This window comes from Peromyscus maniculatus, chromosome 3 (genome assembly GCF_049852395.1).
Source record: "Peromyscus maniculatus bairdii isolate BWxNUB_F1_BW_parent chromosome 3, HU_Pman_BW_mat_3.1, whole genome shotgun sequence".
NCBI classification, from domain to species: domain Eukaryota; kingdom Metazoa; phylum Chordata; class Mammalia; order Rodentia; family Cricetidae; genus Peromyscus; species Peromyscus maniculatus.
Genome location: NC_134854.1, coordinates 88,323,542 through 88,342,193, shown reverse-complemented (window position 1 = coordinate 88,342,193; position 18,652 = coordinate 88,323,542). Strand labels below are relative to the sequence as shown.

The 18,652-nt window shown below is 45.6% G+C and overlaps 1 pseudogene; it reads left to right on the top strand.

Moving 5' to 3' along the window:
* Positions 1–5,958: 5,958 nt before the first annotated feature.
* LOC102924988 (small ribosomal subunit protein eS28 pseudogene) lies at positions 5,959–6,261 on the top strand (annotated as a pseudogene).
* Positions 6,262–18,652: the final 12,391 nt, after the last annotated feature.

Below are 18,652 nucleotides of genomic sequence, written 5' to 3'. Positions count from 1 at the left end.
TTGTGATAGGGTGATAGCCCTATCAGCATCCCTCCAGCAGGATGAAGGATGCTTAGGAAGTCTTGGAAGCAGGAAGACAGGTACTCAGACTTACAGATCTCAGTGTTATGATTACTTTCCACTCTAAATGCACTCAGGAGACAACCCTCAGCTGAAACATTAGTCATCAAAGGGAGTATGAGCTGAGAAGTTTTAGGAGGGTGGGAGAACCTTCCCCGCTCACAGAACACAGAGGCCTGGGTACCCAAAGAAGGAAAACTATCAAGATGAAGACAGCTCTGGTGGACACTAGCCACTTGTCCAATACACACCCAGCAGCAGGATGGGCAAGAGTCCACACTTTGAAGAGAAGCCACTCCGTGCATAGAACTGGAAGTCTCCAACTTCTGAGGATCTAGAAAGAAACTTTTCCAACATCTATCTCATCTTTATTTTTTCCTTTTTTTTTTTTTGAGTGTGTGATGCTTTTGATTATTTTTTTGAATACATGTTTAGCAATAATTTCACTTCGCTGTATTTTTTAAAAAAATTATGCCTTGGGGTTGGGAAGGTAACTCAGTGGGTAAAAGTGCTTGCACACAGGCCTGGGGACTTGAGTTCAATGACCAGACCTGACATAAAAGCTCAGGTGACACATATCTCCAATCCTGGCTCTCTTACTTTAAGACAGGAGGTGGGACAGGAGAATCACTCAGCAGCTTGCAGGCCAGCTTGCCTGAAATCCACCATGCAGGGGAGAAAAATATGAGAGTCCTGTCTCAACAAGGTGGAAGGTGAGAACTAACTCCCAAAAGTTGTCCTCTGGCTTCCACACACAGACATGATACAGTGTATGTGTGTCAGTGCACACACATGCAACCACAATTGACATTTTAAAGCTTTATGTTTTTGTTAATTCTACTTTGGGAGTTCACATAATTTTGTTTATGGTTTTCCCCCCCATTATTGGTCAGTATTTTTCTTTTCCTTAATTTCTGTTTTTCTTTTTCAGAGCTTGTAGCTGGAAGTTTTCCTGTGTCCCGCCCAGGCACACAGTCCCTCGGCTGCTTATAAAATAATCATTCAGAGGCTTATGTTGGTTATAACTGCTTGGCCATTAGCTCAGGCTTATTACTGACTAGCTCTTACACTTAAACATAACTTCTTATTTATGTTTAGCCACGTGTCTTGGTATCTATTCTCAATTCTTATTCCTCTGTTTCTGGCTGGTGACTCCTGACTCAGCCTTCCTCTTCCCAGAATTCTCCTCATCTGCTTGTCCTGCCTATACTTCCTGTCTGGCTACTGGCCAACCAGCATTTTATTTATTAACCAATCAGAGTAATATTCATATTCACAGCATACAGAATGATATCCCACAGCAAGAGCTGAGGACCGAATCCAGGGCCTTGCGCTTGCTAGGCAAGCACTCTACCACTGAGCTAAATCCCCAATCCTCTGTTTTTCTTTTTTAACTCCCTTTATTTCCTCCTCTCCCATATATTTAGTAGATAGAAAAACTTGTAGATATTTGTATCTTTTTTTTATGTGTATGGGTGTTCTGCCTGCATATATGTATGTGTACCACATGTATGCTGTGCCCATGGATGTCAGATGAGTGTTCAGTTCCCTAGAACTAGAGTTACAGATGGTTATGAGCTACCATATGGTATTGGGAACAGAAACCAGGTCCCCTGCAAGGGCAGCAGATACTTTTGATTTTACCTTATTGTCTTTAAAACTTGATTTATTTTTAAGAAGTATTTACTTAATATTTATTTAGGTGTGTGTGCATACATGTTTGTGTGTGTGTGTGTGTGTGTGTGTGTGTGTGTGTGTGTGTATGTGTGTATGTGTATGTATGTATGTGTGTGGTATTACATCTCCTGGAGTTGGAGTTACAGGCCTTTGTGAGCCACCTGACATGAGAGCCAGGAACCAAATTCCAGTCCTCTGAAAGAGCAGCAAAGACTCCTAATTGCTGAGCTATCTCTCCAGTCTCTTACTAATTATTTTTCTAATTATATTTTAAAAATTTTTAAAATTGTTTTATTGTGTGTGTGGTATGTATGTGTGGGTTCATGTGCCACAGTACAGGTGTGGAAGTCAGAGGACAACCAAACAGAAAATCAGCCAACAAAATTATAGGAATTAGTAAATGTCTGTCATTAGTAACTTTAAATGGAAATAACTTCAACTCACCAATAAAGAGATGGAGACTGGCTGACTGGATTAAAAACTAGATACAACTATCTGTTGTCTTCAAGAAACATCCATCACTTGGGAAAGATTCCACAGACTGAACATCAAAGATGGAAAACAGCCTTTGAAGTGGTGATGGTTAAGAGGAGAATGGCTCGTATATCTGAATGATTGGTGTCCAGTTGATGGAACTGTTTGGGAAGGATTCATAGGTGTCCTTGGAGGAAGTGTGTCACTGGGGTGGGCTTTGAAGCTTCAAAAAGCCCATGTCATTCCCAGCTGGCTCTATTTCTCTGCCTATTTACAGATAAAGATGCAAGCTTTCAGCTCCAGCTCCAGCACCATGCCTGCCTGCTGGCTCCTGTTTTCCTCCATAAGGGTCATGGACTCACCCCCTGAAGCTGTAAACCCTCAATAATCTCTTACATCTGTAAGTTGACTTGGTAGCTGTGTCTCATAAGAGCAATAGAAAAGTATCTAAGACAAAGTGAATGGAAGCTGAAGACAAGCTGGTGTGTATGGTGATATTTTATTTGTGCTGAAATGTGGTTTTATTTGTATGTTAATAAATAAAGTTGCCTGGGGGTCAGAGCTAATAGCAAGCCATTTAGCAGAAGTCTGGCAGTGGTAGCACACACCCTTAATCCAATCACATGACAGGCAGATCTCTGTGTGTTGAAGGACACAGCCAGCATGGAGACACACACCTTTAATCTCAATACCAACCATAGAGACCTGGAGGTCTGTATAGACAGGCAGTGATGAGGAGGTCATGTGGTTGGGTTTACAACTAATGAGAAGGCAGAACAGAAAGTTAATAAAATGACAGACACACAGGAAGTAGGTCTCTTTTCTGAGGGGAAGGATGACAGCGACAGTGAGGGGTAAGAAGGCAGTCTTGGTCTTAGCTCTTGGCTGCTGCTCGATCTCTAGGCTTTTAACTCTGCATTTGGCTCTGTGTTTCTTACTTAATAACACTGTTCAGAATTACATCTACAGGTGTGGCTATTCGATATCTTATAAAGTAGATTTTAAACCAAAAGCAATCAGAAAAGAAACAAAAGGCCACTCTATATTAATCAAGAGAATAATTAATCAAGAAGATATAACAGTTGCACCAAGCATTGAGGCTCCCAATTTCATAAAATAAACACTAATCAACATATAAGCTAGCTAAGTCTGATATAATATTTCTGTGTGGTTTCAATTTTCTACTCTGGATAGGTCATTAACTTTCAACTCTGGGTAGGTCATCCAACATAACAATCAACATGCAACATTAGAGTTAAACATCATAGATCAAATAGATTTAATGAATATCTATGAAGCCTATGAAATTTTCTCTAAAATAGATCGCATTCTTTGCCACAAATCAACTGTTTCCTAAATAAAAGTATCAAAATGATTTTTGGGGACTCTAGAGGGATGGTTCAGTGGCTAGGAGTTCTTTCTGCTCTTGCAGAGGACCTGGGTTCAATTCCCTGCACCCACACTGGGTGCAAACACTCATACATACACATAAATGAAAAGTAATAAGTAGAATATTTAAAAAATTATTTTCTTGTATCTTATCAGACCATAGGGCAATAAAACTAGAATCAATAACAAGGAAAACCACAGAAATTGTACTATATATGGAGACTGAATGATATACTCTTGATGACTAATGGGTCATGGAAGAAACCAAGATGGAATTTATGTTTCTATGACCTAATGAAAAGGAAAGCAGAAGCTGCCAGAGCACAGCTCTGAGTGTTGGCATGGGGGGGGGTCCTAGTAAACAAAGCATTCCAAACCCCCAAAACAGCAGGCAATAAGAAGTAATAAAGCCAGGGCACAAAATCATACAATGGGGACTAAAAGAACAAAACAGATTCAATCAGGATTTAGTTCATTGAAAAAACACAAAAGCTGTGCATGGTGGCCCTCACCTTTAAGTCTAGCACTCAGGAGGCAAAGGCAGGCAAATCTTTTGAGTTCAAGTCCAACCTTGTCTACAAAGCAAGTTCCAGGACAGCCAGGGCTACACAGAGAAACCCTGCCACAAAACAACAACAACAAAAATTCCACAAAATTGACAAATCTCTAGGCAAACTTTCCAAAAGAAAAGGAAAACTCTGGATGTGGTGGCTCATATCTGTAATCTCAGCCCTCAGAAGGCTGAAGCAGATGTATGGTCATGATTTGGGGGCCAGCCTGGGCTACCAAGTGATATTCTGGTGGTGGTAGTGGTGGTGGTGGTATGTGTGTATGTGTGTATGTGTGTGTGTGTGGGAATAAATAAAATTAAAGATGAGTAAAGAGAGGTTATTATAGGATCTATAATATCCAAACAATTATTTGAGGATGTTTTGAAAACTCATATTTTAGGATTTGAGAGATAGTTCAGCAGTTAAAAGCACATACTGCTCTCACTGAGGACCCAAGTTCAGGTACCAGCACCCACATTGAGTGGCTCACAACCTACTATAACTCAAACTCCAGGGGTGACACCTCTGGCCTCTGTGGGCACCTACACATATGTGCACACACACACATATACATACATAATTAAAAATAATAACTGTTTAAGGAAAGAAAACATATTTCAAACAAGTAGAAAATCTGGGAGAAATGGACAAACTTCTAGAAGTTTAAGACCCACCAAAATCAAATTAGGAAGATATAAACAACTTTAATATAGCCAACAGTGTGTAAGCAGTAATAAAAATCCTTCCAACAAAGCAAAGCTCTGGATGAGATACATTCACTGCTGAATTCTACCAAACCTTTAAAGAAGAGCTAATACCAATAATTCTCAACTATTCTATAAGACAGAAAGGAAAGGAGTACTGTGAAACTCATCCTACAAAGCCAGCATTACTCAGTCACCAAAACCAGATAAGGACACAATAAAAGAAGAAAACTTCAGACCAATTTCCCTAATGAGCTAGATGCAACAAGTCTCATTAAATTTTTGGCAAACTGAACTCAAGAGCACATTAAAAAGGTCATACTTCATAACCAAGTTGGTTTCATTCCAAGACTGAAAGAATAGTTTGAGAATGTGCAAACCAGGAAGTATAATTCAGCATCTAAATACTCAAGGACGGAAATCTCTTGATCTCAATCAATGCAGAGAGGGCCTGTGATGAAGTTTAACATTCTTTAATGATAAAAGCCCTGAAGAAACTAGGAAACAAAGGAACATACTGCAACATAATAAAAACTGTATTCCCCAAACTCATAGTAAGTACTATACTAAATAGGGAAAGCCTGAAAGCATTCGTTCAAAAGTCTAGAATTGAGACATGCTCATTTTCTCCATTTTCATACAATATGGTACTTGAAACTAGAAATAAAAAGTAAAGAAACAACTACAATTGTCCCTATTTGTAGACAATATGACCCTGTACTAAAAGGACTCTGAAGAGTTCACCAGAAAACTTTCTAGACCTGATAATTAGTTTCAGCAAAGTAACAAGATAAAAATCATACGCCGCCTTAATCCAGTTCCAGAAGATCTGACGCCCTCCTCTGGTCCCCATCAGCACTGCAAGCACATGGCATACACCTGAGTATAATATAAATATAAAAATGAAAAAAAAAAAAGCATCCAATTAAACTACATTCACCCTCCCCATAAAGCAGGGGAGAATCAGAATGGAAAGTGTGAAAAATTGGAGATGCAGAACCTGCAGAATCTGTGGTAGAAACATTCCGGACGGACACACAGACGACACTCTAATTGGGAACTTAAGAATGTTTAGATTGCGCCTCTCCACCAGATCGCCGCCATCATGAACACGAGTAGAGTGCAACGCATCAAGCTGGCTAGGGTAACCAAAGTGCTGGGCAGGACCGGCTCGCAGGGACAGTGCACGCAGGTGCGCGTGGAATTTATGGATGACACCAGCCGCTCTATCATCCGAAACGTCAAAGGCCTCGTTCGAGAGGGTGATGTGCTCACCCTATTGGAATCAGAAAGAGAGGCTCGGAGGTTGCGCTGACCTTGCTGCTGGGTCCTGGATATCCAACACTTGGCCCATGATGACCTGCAACTATTAAATAAAGCATTTGTATTGTTTAAAAAAAAAAAAAGAGAGAGAGAGAGAATGTTTAGATTACTCTAATGTTAACTGAAACATTTTTGGTTCTCAAAGCTAGTAAGGAGAATGATGGTATAAGAAGGAAATCTTTATCTGATGACAAATTCGGTGATAGCAAATTAAAGAAGAAAAGAGATACGAACAAAGTTTATCCATTGCTTTCCTCCTTTGTGTGATTAAATACCTGACAAAAGCAATGGAAGAAAGGAGGGAGGGAGGGGAAGAGGGGGGAGGGGGAGGGAGGGAGGAGAAAGGGAGGGGGAGGAAACAGGAAGGGGAAAGGGAAGGAGGGAGAAGGAGGGAGGGGAGAGGAAGGGGAGGAGGGAGGGAGGGATTTGGTTCATAGTTTGAAGGTTTAGTTAGAAGTTGGTCACATGCCAGGCAATAGTGGCCTTTAATCCCAGCACTTGGGAGGCAGAGGTAAGCGAATCACTGTGAGTTCGAGGCCAGCTTGGTCTACAAAGCAAGTTCCAGGACAGCCAGGGCTGTTACACAGAGAAACCTTCTTGAAAAAGAGAGAGAGAGAGAGAGAGAGAGAGAGGGAGGGAGGGAGGGAGGGAGGGAGGGAGGGAGGGAGGGAGATCAGCCACCTTTATTCCTCTCAGCTGAGTCCTATCACCTGAACAACCAAAGTAACTTGAACAGCCACAGTCCACTTGTCTCTTTTCTCCCGGCCACAGCAGCGAGAACCCGGAAGAGTGGTGCTGCTTCCGGCTGAGGCTAGGAGACTCTTCAAAGCTTATGCTTGCGCCCAAACATCGTTAGGAATGGAGTTGATCCACGGAGCTGTTTGCTTTAACAGTCTCCATCCAGTTTGTCTCTATGACCAGACAGCAGTTATACCATAACCATAACCTGCCTAGCAAACAGAAAACTGGGTTCCAGGTCAAAGTTTATTTACTTCTGGAGAGTACTTCAGTCACGAAAGGAAAAGAATGGAGGAACTGGGGAGCAACTCGGGGCCTCAGCAACGAGCCACTTCTTCAAGGGAGAGTCCCGGGGTGCGCCTCCTGTGCTTGGACCCTGTGCTCTGCAGGAGATCAAAGGGAGCAAAGATGCCGATATTAACTAGGTGTCCACGTGGTGTCTTTTATGATTACAGGGAGGGCTGTGGGGCATTCCTAATTTCTGAGGATTCTATGATCCCATCAGGCTGAAACAAGAAACACAGAGGGAGGGTCACATCTCACTGTGGTCATGGAGAGGGGGAGGGAGCCAGCTTCAGGTGACAAACAATGCGAAGAGCCACCCAGCCTAAGAGCCCAGCCGACCTGCACTGTGTTCTCGGTAAACCAGAGGGCAGCTTCCTTATGCTGCTGGGAAACTGGGTCCCAAAGGCCAAATTCGGCTTTCGGTCGGCCTTCAGTCCAACACATCTGCCCATGCATACCACTTGAGTACTTTCTGTCTGTGGTGAATTTCCTGCTACAGTTACACAGTTCAGTAGTCTCTAGACGTGGGGCTCACTGAGCTGAAAGCCTTCCTGTTCTGTCATTCATATGGACTTGCTGAGTCTGTGCGATGCGAACTAAGAGTCCAATAGGAAACATTTTCACGCATAGGGGGGTACCTTCTTCCCACCAGAGTCTAAAGTATATAGGTGTGACTCCAACTGCCCAGGGAGCCTTCTTTAACTGTCCAGCCCTTCTGTATCCTTCAAAACTCAGTGCCAACGTCACCCCTTCAGTTCCCTTTCCTTCCCTCCCCTAAAGTTGGGCTGTCTGTGACTTTATTCTCTCGTCTCCTACAGCTATGTCTAAGAGTATCTTTTTATAACCTTAACCCACCATAGATGAGGTGGTTTTGTTTTTATTAAAATGTATTTTATTTTTATGTGAATGGATGTTTTGCTTGCGTGTATGTCTGTGTATCACATTCATGACTGGTGCCTGCAGAGACCAGAAGAGGGTGTTGGATCCTCTAGGACTGGAGTTACAGAAAACTGTGAGCTGCCATGTGGGTGCTGGGGCTTGAATCCACGGCCTTTGGAAGAGTGGGCAGTGCTTTTAATCTGTGAGTCATTTCTCCAGGCCAGGATGAGGTTTTCTGCGGTGACTTTCTCCCATTTCTGGAATTTGAGATCTTTGTGAACTAGAACTGTATGTCGCACATTTTAACTTTCTATTGCATTTGTTTTTGTTTGTTTGTTTATGAGTGTGTGCACATGCGCATTTGTGAGAGCACACAGGTGGAGGTCAGAGGACAGCCTGCAGGAGTCAGTTCTCTCCTTCTACCATGTGAGTCCTGAGGACTGAACTCGGGTCCTCAGGCTTGGCAGTAAGCACCATTATCTGCCGAGACATTTCCCAAAGCTTATTATGTATTTTAAAATCTTAGAATAATAAACTTGGCTTCAGTATTCCTGAGCTGTTCATCTGTAGATTCAGCCAACCACCTATGCATTTTTTTTTTTTGAAATTGTCTTTGTTCTGAGCATGTACAGATTCCTTGTCATTGCTCTGTAAGCAATACAGTATAGTGACTACTTCCACAGCCTCCGCAGCCAGCCCCTGGCAGTCACTTCGAGATGGTCTGATGTGTATGGACAGTGAGCACTAGCTGCCTGCAAACGCTGCACCACTTTACAGAAGGGACTTGAGCATCTGCAGATTCTAGAATCTGTCCAGGGCTATGGAACCCCAGGGATCAAAGCGTGACTGCCGACCGTGATTATTGAACACAGTACTTATGGATTCGGACACCAGGTCACACAGAGAACAGAAGGTGTCCTTTTCTTTCTCCCTTTTCTTTTTTAATGTGTATGGGTGTTTTTGCCTGCCAACATATCTGTGCATGTCTGGTGCCCACGGAGACCAGAAGAGCCAAGGACTTACGCAGTCACAGAGCTAAACTTATATATATATATATATATATATATATATATATATATATATATATATATATATATCTCAAATGAAATTTCAAGCAACTCCTTAGTTAGCTAATCACAAGTCTCAGAAAGAAGCTAAGTCCACGGCCCTGGGACAAGCTTGTTCCTTTCCCTTTGAACTGCAGATGGGTGGTTTCTGTCAGTCTGGAAATCCCTGCTCCAGAGGCTTTCTGATGACTTGCACTGGGCTGGCATTATGTTTCCAGGGATTGCCTTCTGGGAGACTCTGCTGTTTTAATGATCATGTCAGCTGGCTTTCCTCATTGAATTACGCCATTTGCCACTTTGAAGTCAGCCTGAGTTATCAGATTTACTTTCCCAGGGTGCCACAGAGGAATACCACAGCGAACGAGTTACTCCCAGTCCCCTAGTTCTGCTTTCACAGGTTTTTCTCTTGCTAAAGTCAGCAGGATTGTGGATTGTGTGCAGCCGGAATGCTGTGTGGGCCCGTCTTCTGTCATCGCCTGTCTCTAGCTCCCAGCCCAGTTGAGAATTAACATGTTTTATGTATGGGTGTCAATAAGGTCAATGAGCTGGCTTAAAGATATTGGTGCTGAGCCAGGTGTGGTGGCACATACCTTTAATCCCAGCACTCAGGATACAGAGGCAGGCCGATCACTACTAGTTTGAGGCCAGCCTGGTCTACACAGAGTTCCAGGGTTACATAGAGAGACCATGTCTCAAAAAAAAAAAAAAAACATTGCCACACTGTATGATTTGCCAGACTTCATTTAACCTTCTGCCTAGGAATGAAAATTTCAGAGCTCCAAAGCTGGTTCTGATTAGAAACATAGTATCCAGTAAGTGGCCTTTGCTGCCACCTGAGGCCATGGTGATGTCTGGGTCTATGCTGTTGCCCAGGGCCGTGTCTGGATCCTAGATCCTACTGGGGCTGAGGTCTGTGTAGATGTCCCAGGCTCCTGTTACCACCGAAGGCCATGTGGATGTCTGTGGTCTGTGCTGCAGCCTGAAGCCATGGTGATATCCAAAGGCTGTGGCTGCTGCCAGGAGCCATATTGATGTGAGTGTCCTGCGCTTCCACCAGAGACCACGGTGATGTCAGTGGTCCGGACAGCCTATGAGGGCCATGTCTGGGTCCATGGTCCTACTACAGCAGAAGGCCATGTTCACGATCTGTGCTGTCACCAGAAACCATGTGGAAGCCCATGATCTGTGCTCCCACTGACTGTAAAGAGTAAGGAAGTTACTCTTGCCGTGGTATCGATGACTGCAGATGCACATTTGAGAAAGAGGGACAGGGAAGGCTTCTGCAAGCCCCCCACCAAAAAAAAAAGTACAGTCTAAATAAGAAGCTGTTTATGAGAACTCCTGAAAAGTGTGGTAAAGATACTGAAGAGTAGCTCTCTGCAATCGATGGCTTCTGGTGGGGTGTGGAAAGGGAAGAATTCGGTTCTATTTAAGGGGCAGGCCACTGAGTGTTCGATCATGCCCCAGTGAGTATATAGATAACACAAACTGGATTTTTCTTTCTCTCTCTTTTTTTTTTTTATTTTTCTTTCTTGTGGGGGTCACAAGGGTGGAGGTGGACTTGGAAGGATCGGAAGTGAGTGTGACTGGGGTACATGGTGCGAAATTCCCAAAGTATCAATAAAAATATCATGTTGGAAAAACAAAAAGAAACATGGTTTCCAGAGCCACTTTGTCCATCCTCTCCTGGTTGCTGGGTGGCACTCGGTGCAGCCTTCCTCCCAGAAGACGCCTGGGCTCTGAGGTGAAGACCTGGAGCAAGAGGCAGGGGAGGTCTGCTCCTGAGGACTGAGAGAGTTGCTGGAGCTGGAGTGTCCCTTGCCTCAGCCGGGCAAATCCCCTTAGACAGTCAAGAGGGCATCAGGCTAAGGAGAGGTGCTCACGTGTGCTGGAGAGGGAGGGCCCGTGTGTCCATTCCAGCTTTCATCATGTTCACATATGAGTCAGTATGTCATCACCACAGCCAGGCCTGGCTGGGCTGCTCCGGGCCCTAGGGGAAGATAGACATGATCCGTCATCCTGGAGTAGTGAGGCCCAAAAGCATGCTGTACAGATGATCGCAGGTTATGATTATAGGACATTAACTAGGCTATTATGAAGTCTAAGCAAGAGTGGGGAATGATATGAACTGTCTATTCGGAAGGGAAGAATCAAAGACGGATGAAACAGACTGAGTTGAAAGACAAGTCCAGGAGAGGGAACCAGTGGTGTGCGGGCTGTGGTACAGATGTCAGCTCAAGCTAACTGAGATAGGTTCACCTTCTTTTATACTTTTATGTATTTTCTGAGGCTATGGCCTGGAGCGGGCTACCATCCCTCTGCCACTGAGCTACACTCCCAGTCCTCACCGGCTCATGAGCCTCCAGTCTCCTGCCCTTATTTCATGTAAACTCACCCCTGGTGAGAGCCCAGCTTTATCCTCAGAGTGGAGGACATGTTGGGACTTGGGGTTCCTCCTGTCTTGTGTGAAGGTTAGCAGAACTTACTCCTACAAATCATTCTGGTTGTCTGGAGTCAGAGGGTCTGGGTTCAAATTCTGACTCTGCCACTTATGGCCATCGCTTTTGAAATGTTATTTAACTGCTCCATGCCTCTGCTCCCTCATCTGTGAAATAGGTCCAGAAAGAAACGCATTTCCTTTGGCATCTTATTAAGAAACTCTGCTGGGCCATCTCCTTGGGGCTCTGCTTGTCACAGTCAACAGTCCCACTGCTTTTCATGTGTTGGTCATTGTTCCCACCATGGCTTTGAGGGGCAGCAAGGACAGTGCTGTGCGTTTCCAGGTACTTGCCTTGGTTACACAGTCCAGTGCAGAGCCACGTTTAAGCCAGGTTCTGTGCTGCATACTTCGTCTCCTTTGATCCTCCCAACAGCTTAAGAAGTCGGCATTACATCTTTATAGAAACTCAGCTTCCAGGGAGACCGAGCCGTTGCTGAACCTAGGCACACCCCTGAGCTTCGGATTCAGGAGAAATAGGCAAGGCCTGAGAACCTTAATTATACCCACTCCCAATTCCATTTCCCACAATTTCCACATTGACCAGCTAAGCTCCCAGGTTGTCTGTGGTTACAAAGTCCATGTGTGCCAAGTGTGCTGTTTAGCAAGAGAGGCAGGTAATTTCAGTATAAAAACATTAAGGATTAAAAAAAAGATTGTGTGTGTGTGTGTGTGTGTGTGTGTGTGTGTGTGTGTGTGTAGGTGCCTGTGGATGTCAGAAGGTGTCAGGTCCACTGGAGCCAGAGGTACAAGTGATTGTGAGCTATCAACATGGGTGCTGGGGAATTGAACCTGGTCCCTTTGTAAGAGCAGTCAGTGCTCTTAACCACTAGGCTATGTCTCCAGTCACTTTTTAGTTTTTGTTCTGGGAATCAAACCCAGGGCCTTATGCCTGCTGAGTATACACTCTGCCATTGCATTTGCTCTAACTCTAAAATTCCCTTCTTAAGATTAGAGAACGCGTGAAAAATCCAAGCCTGACCTACCCTGAAATGAAGTGATTGACAGGTGCTTTTAAGCTCTTTGCTGAGAGTATTTATGTGCTTCACCGCACAAAGCAACAATGTGCTGGACTGGGAGCTTGACTCAGTTGTCTGTTGTTAGGTAGCAGATTACCCCAGAAATTAGTTGTCTGTCTGTCTGTTTGTTTGTTTTTTAAACAGCGAGCACTTATTCTGTCAAGAATTCAGAAGCAGGTTAACTTGGTGATTTGGGCTCAGAATCTCTTATGGCTGATATGGTAACACAGGCCAGTAAAGCAAGCACTCTTGAGGGTGAGGCATGAGGTTCCCTGGCCGAAAGCCAGTCTGGGCTGCCTAAGGAGTTCAAGGTCAGCTAGGGCTACATGACCTGATCCTATCTCAAAATTAAGTAAACTGGGCTGGGGAGATGATGACTCAAGAGGACAAGTCACTTGAAGTGCTAGCATGAGGGCCCAGTCCCCAGAACTCTCGAGAAAGTCAGGCAGAGTGCTCTCACAGAGAGGTGGGAGGGTGGTGCTCCTCTGTAACCTCAGGGCTCTCACAGAGAGGTGGGAGGTGGTGCTCCTCTGTAACCTCAGGGCTCCTGCAGTGAGGTGGGAGGTGGTGCTCCTCTGTAACTTGGGGATCCTACAGTGAGGTGGGAGGTGGTGCTCCTCTATAACCTCAGGGCTCCTACAGAGAGGTGGGAGGTGGTGCTCCTCTGTAACCTCAGGGCTCCCACAGAGAGGTGGGAGGGTGGTGCTCCTCTGTAACCTCAGGACTCCTACAGTGAGGTGGGAGGGGGTGCTCCTCTGTAACCTCAGTGCTCCTACAGAGATGAGAAGGTGGTGCTCCTCTGTAACCTCAGGACTCCTACAGTGAGGTGGGAGGTGGTGCTCCTCTGTAACCTCAGTGCTCTCACAGTGAGGTGGAGGTGGTGCTCCTCTGTAACCTTAGTGCTCCTACAGTGAGGTGGGAGGTGGTGCTCCTCTGTAACCTCAGTGCTCTCACAGTGAGGTGGGAGGTGGTGCTCCTCTGTAACCTCAGGGCTCCTACAGTGAGGTGGGAGGTGGTGCTCCTCTGTAACCTCAGGGCTCCTACAGTGAGGTGGGAGGTGGTGCTCCTCTGTAACCTCAGGGCTCCTACAGTGAGGTGGGAGGTGGTGCTCCTCTGTAACCTCAGGGCTCCTACAGTGAGGTGGGAGGTGGTGCTCCTCTGTAACCTCAGGGCTCCTACAGTGAGGTGGGAGGTGGTGCTCCTCTGTAACCCCAGGGCTCCTACAGTGAGGTGGGAGGTGGTGCTCCTCTGTAACCTCAGGGCTCCTGCAGTGAGGTGGGAGGTGGTGCTCCTCTGTAACCTCAGGGCTCCTACAGTGAGGTGGGAGGTGGTGCTCCTCTGTAACCTCAGGGCTCCTACAGTGAGGTGGGAGGTGGTGCTCCTCTGTAACCTCAGGGCTCCTATAGTGAAATGGGAGGGGGTGCTCCTCTGTAACCTCAGGGCTCCTACAGTGAGGTGGGAGGGGGTGCTCCTCTGTAACCTCAGGGCTCCTACAGTGAGGTGGGAGGTGGTGCTCCTCTGTAACCTCAGGGCTCCTATAGTGAAATGGGAGGGGGTGCTCCTCTGTAACCTCAGGGCTCCTACAGTGAGGTGGGAGGGGGTGCTCCTCTGTAACCTCAGGGCTCCTACAGTGAGGTGGGAGGTGGTGCTCCTCTGTAACCTCAGGGCTCCTATAGTGAGGTGGGAGGGGGTGCTCCTCTGTAACCTCAGGGCTCCTACAGTGAGGTGGGAGGGGGTGCTCCTCTGTAACCTCAGGGCTCCTACAGTGAGGTGGGAGGTGGTGCTCCTCTGTAACCTCAGGGCTCCTATAGTGAAATGGGAGGGTGGTGCTCATTTGGGAGGCAGACACAGGATGGCATAAGCAGCAGGAGACAACAGAAGAGACCCTGATCTTATTCTGGAAGGTGAAGAACTGACTCCTCGGGTTGTCCTTTGACCTCCACTCAAACACCTGCAGTCACATACACCAATGAGTGTACACACACACACACACACCAAATTAAGAAAATCAAGTAGGCCTGGAGAGATGGCTCAGCAGTCAAAGAGTGCTTGTGTTCTTCCAGAGGATCTGACTTTGGGTCTCAGCACCCACATTAATTGGCTCACAATGCTTGTAACTCCAGCTCCAAAGGGTCTGACACCCTCTTAGTAGCACTTGGATGCATATGCACATATCTACACTCACACATGAACATAATGAAAAAAAATTTTTAAATCTTAAAAAAAGGTTTTCTTTTAAAAAAAAAAACTTAATATATTTTGGGGTATTTTTAAGCTGGAAGGAACCTCATGAATCACCCAGCAGTTGGATTCCAGCGTCATCATCTTCACGCTGCAGATGAGTAACGAGACCCAGGAAAGAAAAAAGAAACATTTGCTAAAAACACATGTCATGTATTTCAAACACAGCACTGGGTGTTTCAGCTTCTGCCTTCATGAAAGTCTCCCAGCATATTTCTTTCTATTCTTACTTTATTCATAAGAAAATGAGACTTGCAGAGACAAACACCTTGTCCCAGAGCAGACTGCTGCTGCTTCCTGGAGACAAGGTCAAACTCTATAGGATCCGCATGCCTGCCAGGACCCTCTCCATCTACCATCCTACCACCCTAGAGTGAGGCAGCCCAGTATCCCTGAGGATCAGGCCAAGGAAAGCTTTCTGCCCAGACAGCAAAGGGTCTCTCGGAGAACACTTCAACTGACTTCTTTAGCCAATGGCCCACCTGAGACAAGAACATCAGAAGTTACAGAGGGCAGCGTCCTATGCTTACCTCTCAAAGTGGAGTCACAAATTTCAGAGCATGAGGTACTATCTGGTGAGGGCCTAGTCTATATGCTTGAGTCCCTGTTGTAAATGACGTATATCATCCTGACCATTATTTTTGAAACATTACTCTGCACTGGGCGGTTTCCCAAGTGTCTTTCCTCACCACCACTTTCCAGCTTGGAGTCTGCTGTCATTATTGCACAGAAAGGCATCTGAGGCACAGAGAGGTTAAGTCATTTTCCCATACTCACTCAGCTGCACAGCAGCAGAGCCAGGCCTGAAACCGAGGCACCAGAACCTCCACCTTATCCATGTATTCAGCACACGTGTGTGAGAAGTTTTTTTTGTTTTGTTTTGTTTTTTTTTTGTGTGTGTGTGTGTGTGCCCTGACACAGAAGATGTTGTCAATGTAACCAGCATCAAGCTGTCTGCCCACAAGACTGAGAAAGAAAGGAAATAGAGGCAGGAATTGAGTATCTGCAAGCATTTAAGAATAGTGTACGAAGGTGGTCAGAGAGATCCAACAAGGTTAAGAAGATGCTAGAGGAGGCAAGTTTTGAATGGGGTCCTATCAGATAGGTTACAGGGAATTCACATTGAAATCTGCAGAGGCATAAAGCTGAAAGCCAGGAACGGGGGAAGGGTATTGAAGCATGACTGCTTCACTGGTATAGGTTTATTTTGGGGGTGATGGATATTCTGGAATTAGATGATAATTGCAGAAGATTGTGAGTATAATTGATGTAACACAAGTGATTGGATTAGATACTTTAAAATGAGAAATATGCTATGAGAATTTTGTGTCATGAGTAGGAAAGTAGCTGATGTCTGTCATTCACAAATCAGGGCATAGGCTTGAGATGTGACTGGAAACCACAGAAAGATCTAAGAGTGATGAGCTAGCCCAGAATGACTGGTGTCAGGAGTCTGGGGAGGGTGGGGTAGATACAGATCTTGGAGCAGATACTTGAGGCAGGCCGGCAGCCCCCAGGACGTTTTCATAGATCCAGCTTTCCTGAAACAGGACCCAACATGATGAGGGGTGATTTTTTTTTATTATAATGTTTTTATTAATTGTTTGATAATCCCATAAAATGTATTTTGGTCATGTTCTCCTCTTCCTCCTGAGAAGTACTTTTTAAAAAAGAGGAATCTAACTGGGCATGGTGGTGCATGCCTTCAATCCTAGCAGTGGCATGCAGATTTCTGTGAATTCAAGACCAGCCTGGTCTATATAACGAGTTCCAGAACAGCCAGATCTGCATAATGAGACACCGTCTCAACCCTGTCCACCCCTTCCCTCCCCCCCCCACCAAGGAGAAATATGATCCTTTTGTGAAGAAGGGCACTTGCAGTAGAGATAAGGAGATTACTCAACTGCTCAGGGGAGTGTGAGACCTTCACTACACGCCAAGAACAGAACTTTCATCATCCCTACGACTTTCATTCTTTCCTTTAAGCATTCCTCCATCGAGAAGAGGTAGGTTTCCGTCTTGTTCATCACCTGGATGTTCGTTCCTCTGCTGGGGATGGCACTGTGGGCAACACAGACATGGTTCTGGCTGTCTCAGAGCCAATGGTCTGGACAGCCAGACAGGCAACAGTGCACTGGTAATGACATGGTTAATAGACTATAATGTGAGAGGTGCTGTGAGCATCCAAGGCTCAGGTGCTTGCTCTGCTGTGTCGGTCACACTGCCTAAAGTTAGAGGTCCTGAGATCAAAGCCATGTCCCTTAGGCCAGAGGTCATGAGCAAGTCTTTCAAGCTCTACTTGCTTTCAGTGTCCACATGAAAGGATCACAGCAGTCGTGTCTGCTCAAAGGCCTGGAGGGTGGGATGAGAGTTAAGGCTGCAGGTATAAATAAAGGTCAGTCTCACTGGTAGAAGTTCAAGACAGCTGACTCTTTCCCACCCAGCAAATCCTGATCAGGTAGCCGTACTGACGACCTTGAGTCCATCAGTAACTGACATCAAGACTGAAGACCCTTCTAGATGCTAAAGTGCGATATGTACAGTAGACTCTGAAGAAGTGTACATTTGGGTGTAGGTAGAGTTTTTCTGTGAATCGGCTCTGTCCTGCCCTCCATTCCCCAAATAACCATACTGAGACTTATTATTAATTATAAATGCTTGGCTGCTAGCACAGGCTTGTATTTAGCTAGCTCTCATAACTTAAATTAACCCATTTCTACTCATCTATGTGCTGCCGTGAGGCTGGTTTACCTCATGTATGTACTTCCCATCCTGCTCGCTCTGCATGTCATGGGTGTCTCCTTGAACTCCACCCTTCTTCTCCCCAGCATCCTCTCTGCCCTGGAAATCCTGCCTAGCCACTGACCAATCAGCTTTTCATTAACAACGAGAGCAACACATCCTGACAGTGTGCAGAAGGTAATTCCACAGCATTCGGGGAAGGTAGTGAGCATCAGCACTGTGAAAGGCACTGCCTTCTCTGCTCTGCCCCCTGCCAGCCATGGAGGAACAGCCCCGAGCTTTATGATTTCCCAATCGTTTACTCCCCAAGAGAAGGCTACTCCCTGATATCTTACAAAATAACCCTTTTGACCTTAACAGGGTCAATATGTCTCTATTTTTTGTAATTATGATGGAGCTCCTACCTGCCAGGATCTTCATTACATGAGATTCAGCCTGGCTATCAACTCCCCAATGCACACATTGTTAGCATCCAGGCATTTACACTGGCCTGCTCTCAGGGACCTAGTAGGACACAGCAGCAGCAGCAGCAGCAGCAGCAGCAGCAGCAGCAGCAGCAGCCAAGATGTGACACTGTAGCTACCACAGCCACCAAGTAGAACACTCTCCTGATGCGCATGTGCTATGTCCCCTTATAAAAGGCAAGCCCTTCTCCCTGCCCCCCTTTCCTTCTGCTCTTGTTCAGAGGCCGCCACTGCACCTCCCCCCAATAAACCTCCCACATGACCTCTGTTGCATGGTGTGACTTTGTGGTACCCTTTGGTTCCGAACCCACCAAGGTTGTCTTCCACCGCTAAACTATTACACACATGCCTTCATCCCATAGGCAGGGGTGGAAGCTTCCACATGCTAGTCATTGAGCCAGACTATAACAGAGAAAAGAGAAAGCCCTAACCCAGGCTCAAAGGCTGTCTAACTTCCTGTGGGAAGTTAAGGAGACAAGGAATCAATGCCATCTGCATTCTGGGGACTACAAGCAGAAGCACAGAGGCAAGCCGAGGCATCT